Below are 8,995 nucleotides of genomic sequence, written 5' to 3' on the forward strand. Positions count from 1 at the left end.
CAGGCAGTGTGTGTCTCTCTATTTTTTTTTTTTAAGATTAAGCATATACTTAAATTTTTGATTTATGAAAATTCACATGAATGCTAAAAATAATACCTGAAGCATATAAGTCGTGGTGTGTTATGCAGCAGTTTTGATGATAAATACCAGCTTGTGACCCTGTAATCATGTTACATTGTAACACATGTTACACATGTAATTGAATCACCAGTTTCCCAGTGTTTAGTGGATCAAGACTCCTGCTAGTGCCCAAATTCATGTTCACCACATACTGATTCACATCACAGGGAAATGGCAGGAAGTGTTGAAGCGATGATTGCCAGTAAGTATATGTTATGTGTCACAGGGACATTTATAATTATAATGACTAATCCATCTGAGTCTTTAGTCAAGAGTTTGTGTCTAAGGAACGTATCTCACCCTTGCCTTCCTGTGGAGGTCCTCAGGCAATCCTCTACGCCCCCCGCTAGCAAACGTAATCATTAGCTACAACATAATTTACCCCCATCAGAGGCGTGTTAGTGTGTGTGTGTGTTCATAGCCAGACCAGTGAACAGGCTCCACATGGTGAGGAAAGAAGCTGGGGAGACCTCACTTACTCTAAACTATGGCATTATGGGAAGAAAAAAACAAATTGAAATACAACAGGTTAGTGGATTCTTATTATCAAACGTCTCAAATGTAAAAGTTACACAAAATGCAGTTAAAACACTGCATCATGAAAATGAAGTAACACTTCAGACTGGTAAGTGCGAACTTTTTTGGTGCGAACAAATTTCAGCTAAACGTGTGATGAAAATGAATGCATACATCTGAACAGAAAAGTCTTGAAGGGCAAAGTGGAAAAAATTTATTGGCTTTTTTCTTACATTAATATTATATATCTAATGCTGTATCTAACACAGTAAGACAGAGAAAATATATATTTTTCTGCATAATTTCACAATATTTCTGCATATATTTTCATTGCCTGCAAGGGTAATGCGTAAAACATATTTTTGCCGCTTTTTGGCTCACAATTAGCATACAGTCAACTTTTTACGGTCATAAGGTTCCCTGAAGGTAGGTGTCAAAAAAAAAAAAAAAAGAAAAAGTGAAAGAAACTGGCGGTCACTAAATGTTAACAATTAGCATGCATATTCTAATCAGAATCGATACTGTGATTCGTGAGTCATTTAACGGCTGCAGTGATCCTGTCAAATGCTACAACTGAAAAATTATTTCTGACATTTGACTGCTGCTAAAGAGGTTAAACATCTTTAAACTGAGGAACATAACTCTTGTTATGTAATAAAGAAAACATTTTTACAATGTAAATGAATATATTCTGTCAAGGGCTGTCAAATCGATTAATCGTGATTAATCGCATCCAAAATAAAAGTTTGTGTTTACATAATATATGTTTGTGTACTGTGAATATTTATATGTATATACACAGTAAACACACACACAAACACAAACATTTATTTTGGATGCGATTACTCGCGATTAATCGATTTGACAGTCCTCATTCTGTCCTTTCACAGACTTACATTACCAACATTTAAAATGAACGGTGAGTTTCATATGACGATGCTTGTAAAAGCTGCCGGCTGCTGTAGAGATTAGAGAAAGTCAAACATGTTTTTTAATTGTGAGCTGGATAAGAAGGGCAGGTGGCAACCTTATTCTCATTAAACCAGAAAATCTCTACTTCCAAAAATTATGGAGCTGATCCAGATCCGCCTTCCTCCTTCCCAAGAGGCGTATTCCTTTACTCCTTCAACAAACAAACAAAACCTCACGAAGGAGGGTGAAAAAAACATCAGTTTCAGGAATTGCCAAGCACGTCATTTTGGAGAGAGATTATATCCGCCGACTTGCCGTGATAGTTTTAAAATCGGCAATAAAAACGCCACGGCTCGGTGTAAAATTGGGGATTTGAGAGGGATTGTGGTTGAATCTAGCAAACAGACAACAATGGCGTGTGCGCAAGCAGAACCGCACCCCCAAGCAACCCCGCTGCCTGATTTTCAGAGAATGTCTGCATCTTAGGGGAGGCTGGTGGGAAAGCAATCTCTTCTTTTTAGATTTCAGTCTTTTTTATTGCATGCCGTCATGCATTTCCAAATCCATTCCCATTCAGTCTGTTTTTCCCCAGGTTGTTTGGAAGGTGGCCGATTTCTCTTAGAGCTACTCCCCACTAGCTCTGAACGGAGCCTGACAGTTTCCACCAGGCTCCTCTACTTTTCACGGAAGGACTGAGTGACACTTGGGGAAGGAATCGGGTCTCCGCACTACAGGAATCACTTTGGGAATCAACACCGCCGTGGGTCATTCACCTAAACTCCTTGAACTGTCGAAAATCTAATATCCTAAATCTAAAATCTATACCCCCATGACCTTTCCTCGCTCTCTGTCTTTATCTGCTTTGAAAGTTTTCTCTCATTTCAAACACACGTTATCATTCTCTCTAGCCAATTCGCCCTTTTTTATTTCACTTCTAAAAGCTTTTGTTCCCTACTTTAATTCTGCCCTTAAATCGCCTATGTTGAAATGCTGGAAAACGTCCAGACTATAACGTATCGCTTTAACAGCCCTGGAAGCTCTCGTTTCAGAAGATTCATGTCTGTTTCTTCTCAGTTTAGATAAACAATTTAGTTACTTTCATTCTTTGGCTACAAAAATTATGTCTGTGTGCCCACCCTGTGTTCACTGTGTGAATGAGATTAACGTTTGAATCTTATGATGGTATCTACAGCTTTAATCAATCACCATTAAATCAACATTAGACAATCCAATCAATCTCTCCAATTTGTTTTGAGTCCAACTGTTGTTTATCAAAGGCTATGTTTAGAACGGAATACAAGTGTACTGCTACACACAGTGTACTGAATACTGTTTGTTATAATAGTATTTGAATGATGTGTTTTAAAATGAAGTACATTACCGATCACCTAAGGGGACATGATGATAAAAAAAAATATATGAGATGATGGGAGGAAAAATTATATTTAAATGCATTTGCATTCACTTGCAAAACTTCTGCATTCCTTCACAAAAAATGTTGTTCCCTAAGAAACTTTGCATTTGCTTGCAAAACATTTGGATTCTCTCGCAAAACATTTGTGTTCTCTCATTATTTTTTATTTTTATTAGTATTTAAATGATCATGTAATATGGTGATAGTAAAAAAAGAGAGAAAATATTTCAATGATTTTGCGTTCTCTTAGTGCTGGGCGGTATGACCAAAAATTTATATCACGGTATTTTTCAAAATTATACCGGTTTCACGGTACATGAAGGTATTTTTTTTTCATGCATGACCGAGTGTTAACCATATTTTCTACTGATTGAGAGAGGAAATACTGCAGTATATTGACTTAGAATGCCCTATTTTACTATCATGACTGTTCCCTCACTACAGTGCACCAGTGAAAAGGGACCCCTTTCAAACAGTGTCGCGTTCCGAACGTTGTTTAAGCGACATACGTATTGCGGTATTTAAAAAATTCATATCATAACAAAAATAATCACCGGTATTCGGTATGAACCGGTATACCGCCCAGCACTATGTTCTCTCACAAAACGCTTTACTTTCCCCTAAGAAACTTTGTTATATGTATATATATATATATAAAATAAAGGGTTATTTTGTGCATTTTTAACTCATTCAAAAATATTCAAAAACACCACATATGGGCAAAAAAGTACTTATGAGCATTTCACACTCTGAAATTTATTACATCAACAGAAAAATATTTACAATTTTAATCTCTTAGCATGCCAGAGTCTCAAAACATACTCACTTGCCTACTGACTCCATTGTTGACTGTTAATAAATTGTAGACTGAATAAACTGAATAACTGTAGAACTGAATAAAATGTAGAAATCTTCCAAATATTTAAAATTAACATTCCAACAATCTAACCGACATATTTCTTTACAGTTCTCACCATATTAAGATTTCTTTCTTTCTAAATGCTGTGTAAATACAACAGAGGGTCTTGGTGGTCAAATATGTTTAATTATTCACAACAGAGCTCGTTTAGTAAATTTGAAAAAACAACAATGCTAAATGATTCTAAATTAAACTACTGATTCATGAGTGCTGCTTTGAACTGAACATACTGAAGTTTCATCCTTTAAAAGAGTGTCAGAGGACTGCTCTGGGATGAAATTATCCAAAATTCTGTCTCCTAGCTTGTATATATATATTTTTTCACAATTAGATTTGTAATTAGAATTATGCTTAAAATAAAATAAAAAAATATATTAGCCAACGGGTTAAGAAAAAACACAGTTATAGCAACATGGCCTTAATGGGGGCGAGACTATCTGTCCAAACAATGGAAGGTACTTCCTTTTTTGAAAACAAACATTATTTTGCCATTCTTTTTGGTGTCACCAGTGGAGCAAAAAAAGCTTATCTCTGGTCTTTCTGAGAGGCTTTGTTGATTTTATGCGATTCATTCAATCTCTCCTACGGGAAAACCACCATCCCCAAATACCCTTCCAGTTCCAGCATCAGAAAGCGTGGCTGTGATCACCTATCAGAAGCCAGGGTGAGCCAGCCACGTTCTTATCGACCCACCCAATCGGCTGAACGTCCCCTCTGCACTTCATGGCCCTGGAGACCGGAAGGATCGATATTCTCCCACGAGGAGAAATGATTGACCGTCCTCCAAGACCCCGTCCCTGTCTCCCCAAAACAAAACACTCCAGCGGAGGAGAAATCTGGCATAATGATCAGCTTTAAGCGATTAGTAATGGCTCCAGCCAGTCAGTGGCACAGTTATGGGAACGAGGGACAGCACATATGAAACAATACCAGACCTTCATATCAGGCGTGTGTGTGTGTCGCTGTATTACGCATGAGATATAATGAGGATGTGACTCACAGCGAAATGTGTTTTTCAAAGACAGATCACTGGTGGGATTCACACTTCAACATCTACAGTATCAGCTCTGAGAGTCAGAGACAGAGGACAGGCCGCCGAGAGAAAGAGAACCGTATAAATCTACTGGCAGGTCAAAAAAAGCAAGACACCACTTGAATATCAACGAGTGTCATTTCAAAATCTACATTTAGGTTTATGGCTTCGGGGTGGGAATGGAGGAAATGTTTTTTCACAAAGCTCACACGGGCTCTGGTTAAAGGCGATGTTTTAATGAGAAGAATAACACTGGCAAACACAAAACGGTTAGGTGTTCAGGGAGGCGCAAACGGCTGTATTTACCGTTCTATCCGCCGGTCCCGCACTTCTATCACCCTAGTCTCTCATCTTCAAAGCCCGATGGCTGGTAGCATGGGAAGAGGGCTCCCCCCTCGTGAGCAAGACACAGAAAGGGCAGCGGCAGGGGCTGGAGGAAGCCAAAGTGGCCCTGGCTGAAGGGTGTCTTTATTCCCCGCCAAGCGGGCTCGCTGCCTGGGCCGTGATTAAATAGAGGCCCTGGTGGGAGGCCTTCAGCTGGTGGAGCTCATCTCCGGCAGCTCCCCGCAGCCCTTGTTCTCTGAAGAGGAGGCTAGGGGGTACGAGCGGAGCTGCGGGGTGGGCAAGGGCCGCTGCTCTGGGTTTGCTATAATGAGAGGATGATCGCTCGAGTCTGGAGCTGCTAGAGAGTGCATTAGCGACACGGTTCAAACTTGCCACTCAGTGCGTGTAGCTCTGTGCCTTGCAGAGGTGTTTATTACTTGACAGTGGGGGCATTTATAATTGAGCTTGAAAGTTTTCTGGAAGGCGAGTGCAAGGCTGACAAAGTCGACAAAATCTACTATAAAAAAAAATAATAAAAATAAAAAATATATACTGGCTAAGATCTGACAAGACAAAAATACTGATTAAGACTTTATGAACACCAAGGCTGGATTAATGTAATAAAAAAACTGTAAAAAACAGTAATAATAATAATACAAAATATTTGAGATTTTAATAGTATTTAGTTTGTCTTTTACTATACTTTTTACTATAGATGTATATAAAATAAAAAATATTGTTTTACATTTTAAATAGAATTTAGTTTAGTATTTAGTTTGTCCTTCCTTAAAACTTGGCTTAAATTTAATAAATTAGATTTTGAATCTCCACTGTATGTTCAATTACATAAATCTGAAACATTTTAGTTTTTAATTAAAAAATACTTATTTACATATTACAAATATTATTACAATTTAAAACAACTGCTGTCTATTTTAATATATTTTAAATTTTAATTTATTCCTGTGATGCAAAGCTGAATTTTCAGCATTCAGTGTCACATGATCCTTCAGAAATCATTCTAAAATGCTGATTTTTATTATTATTAATGTTGAACAGTTTTTGAAGCTCAATATTAACATGGAAACCATAAAAATTAAAAGCAAAGACACTTTAAGTTGATCAAAAATGACTGTAAATACATTTATGTTACAAAGGTTTTCTATTTCAAACAAATGCTGTTCTTACTGAAAGTTCTATTTTTGCAAATCCTGAAAAAACATTAACATAGTTTCCACAAAAATATTTGCTATTAAACATATTTGCCATGTTTTTTTTCCACCTTGTTGAATAAAAAGTCTTGCAAAAACACAAAAACCACACACAGAACACTGAACAACTTGTTTAACTGATACAATTACAAACTTTTCCATTTTGTAAAAAAAAAATTTCATCATGTACAAAACCGACAAAGGATATTGTCGTTACCTCTTTAACTTGGCTTTAAGCACCAAGACTCTCTTAGCATCAGCTGCAACCTTGTAATGCACACGTACTGTTTGTCTTTTTACTTATTTATCAAACCCTTGCCTGGCAAAGTGTGCCTCCTAAGCAATTGTTGACTATCACAGACGAGTAGAATCCCTGTCCGCTTCCCTTGACTGCGAAAAGAGGCAAACTACTGTAAGAGCAAAAACACATTGAATGAAATATAAAAGTGGAAAGAGGTACGGGGAAAGGTCTGGAGATATACTCCTACAGCACTTTATCGATCTCATTCTCTTTCCCCGAAACATGGAGACTGCAGAAAACCCCTAGCAGAAACTCAAGCCTCCCCCAACATAGAGCTCCTTTTTTGGGGGCAAAATAAATGGATCCCACCCCTTCTGAGGCAGGCTGCCCGGGTCTGTTTGCCACCACAATTTGCTGTTTTATTGATCTGAGGTATAGCTGCATTCATTTCGATGCGCTCACAAACAAGATTCTGATGCTTCCAGCGACTCACGCACAAGCACAGACTCATGACAAGACACAAACAAGAGCCTTGAAAATTAATGAAGAGTAGAATTAAACTAATTGTGCAGATTTATGCAGTTAAGTGGGGTCCATATGTCTGAGACCATAAGTGAAAATGCATTTATGCTGCATTTTCATTATGTTTTATATTGTCAGCAACATAATAATTTGAGTGAATATACATGAATTTCACAATATAATATTTAGTAACAAAATATTTGATTTGGGCAACATTTCCTTTTATTAATTATTATTATTAAAGTAAAATGGGGATAAACATATATACTACTAAGCCAAATACTATTTAAAAAATTAAAACAATATTCTATATAATAATAATAATAATAAGAACATTACAAAATACTATTTTTAACTTTTAAATACTGTTTGGCTTAGTATTTAGTTTGTACTATCCCTTCTGTTATTGTTTGGTTTTGTTATTATTACTGGGGTGTATTCCAGAAAGCGGGTTTTGTTGGAAACTCAGAGTTTGTTAACCCCTGAAAAGGGAAACTCAGTGTTTTCAGTTCCAAAAAAAGACAAAACTAAACCTCTCGGTAAGTTAATTAATTGAACCTAACCTGGTCGGGAGCAGGTTTTCTTCGGTAAACCCAGAGTTTCTTTCGGTCTCCTCCCCCTTTTTAAAGCGTAAGCAATGTTTAAATACCTCATTCATTCATTCACGCTGCAAAAATTGCTTTTGATGTTTGCCTTATTTCAAGTACAAATATCTAAAAATTCTTAAATCATGATGCATTTTCTATATAAGAAAAATATACACGAATATTTAGTCTTGTTTCCTGGGGGAAACAAGTCAAATTAATTGCCAGCGAGGTAAGAAAAATAATCTTAATGAAAATGGAAACATGATTATTTTTCCACTTTCATTTTCATCATGCAGACACGGTAAATGTGACAAAAAATGGCATGTCTTTTATATAAGGGATCCTGTAGATGATGAGGCTTGCATTAATTTGCGGGGAGTTACATTTACATCAGGAGAGGATTTAATTTAATTTGATCTAATTTATTTATTTTGCCATATCCACATGCATATTTATTTGAACGGTACCATTTTTAAATGGCGTTCACTTGATAACATCTTGTTGCGACCTCTAAGTAACCTAATAATTCGAATTTCCTTTAGAATTTCCAGTGTGGTTGGATGCATTGATTACACACATTCTCACCATCACACCTTCCGAAAATGAAGCTGATTACTGTATGGTATGGAAGGATGCCACATGGAAGGGTAGTGTGAGATATATGCCATAACCACCACCACATGTTGGATTAGAGAACATTTAATTATGTGAAAAAGCATTAGACTATGTGGGAAAAACTGCTGCACATTTAAATAGATATACACTGAATGATATTTATTGAATGTCAAATATTTGTAAAGTCATGTAAGGTTAGCCTACACCCATTTTACGCTTGAAGCTTTACCTGATTGAATTATGTTTTTATGTTTAATTTTTTTCTGCTGCCACATTTTTTTATTTTCCTTTCTTTTTTTTCCCCCCGTGGGATACCATGAAAATGAAAATTAGTTCAATAAATTACCATTTTGCCAGTTTTCACCTCTGATAACATTGATTTAGAATTAAAGTTACGTGTTCCGTAGTATGCGGAAGTATTTTTGTCGGGTGCTGTTGCTATGGTGAATCGTAATTTCGGAGCTCCATTGATCATGGCTTTTCATAATCGTGGTGACATGCACCACGAAACTCAAACTCAAGAGTCAACATACTCAGAGTGGATTGAACTAACTCTGAGCTGTTTAGAAACTGTTTAGAAA

At 36.7% G+C, this 8,995-nt stretch overlaps 1 protein-coding gene across 1 annotated transcript in view; it reads right to left on the minus strand.

The window, feature by feature from the left end:
* Nucleotides 1-8,995, minus strand: part of LOC107720547 (1,4-alpha-glucan-branching enzyme) — a 146,815-nt gene that overhangs the window by 20,868 nt on the left and 116,952 nt on the right. The window lies entirely within an intron of this gene.

This window comes from Sinocyclocheilus rhinocerous, unplaced genomic scaffold (assembly GCF_001515625.1).
Source record: "Sinocyclocheilus rhinocerous isolate Xijiao unplaced genomic scaffold, SAMN03320098_v1.1 scaffold603, whole genome shotgun sequence".
Taxonomy (NCBI): Eukaryota; Metazoa; Chordata; class Actinopteri; order Cypriniformes; family Cyprinidae; genus Sinocyclocheilus; species Sinocyclocheilus rhinocerous.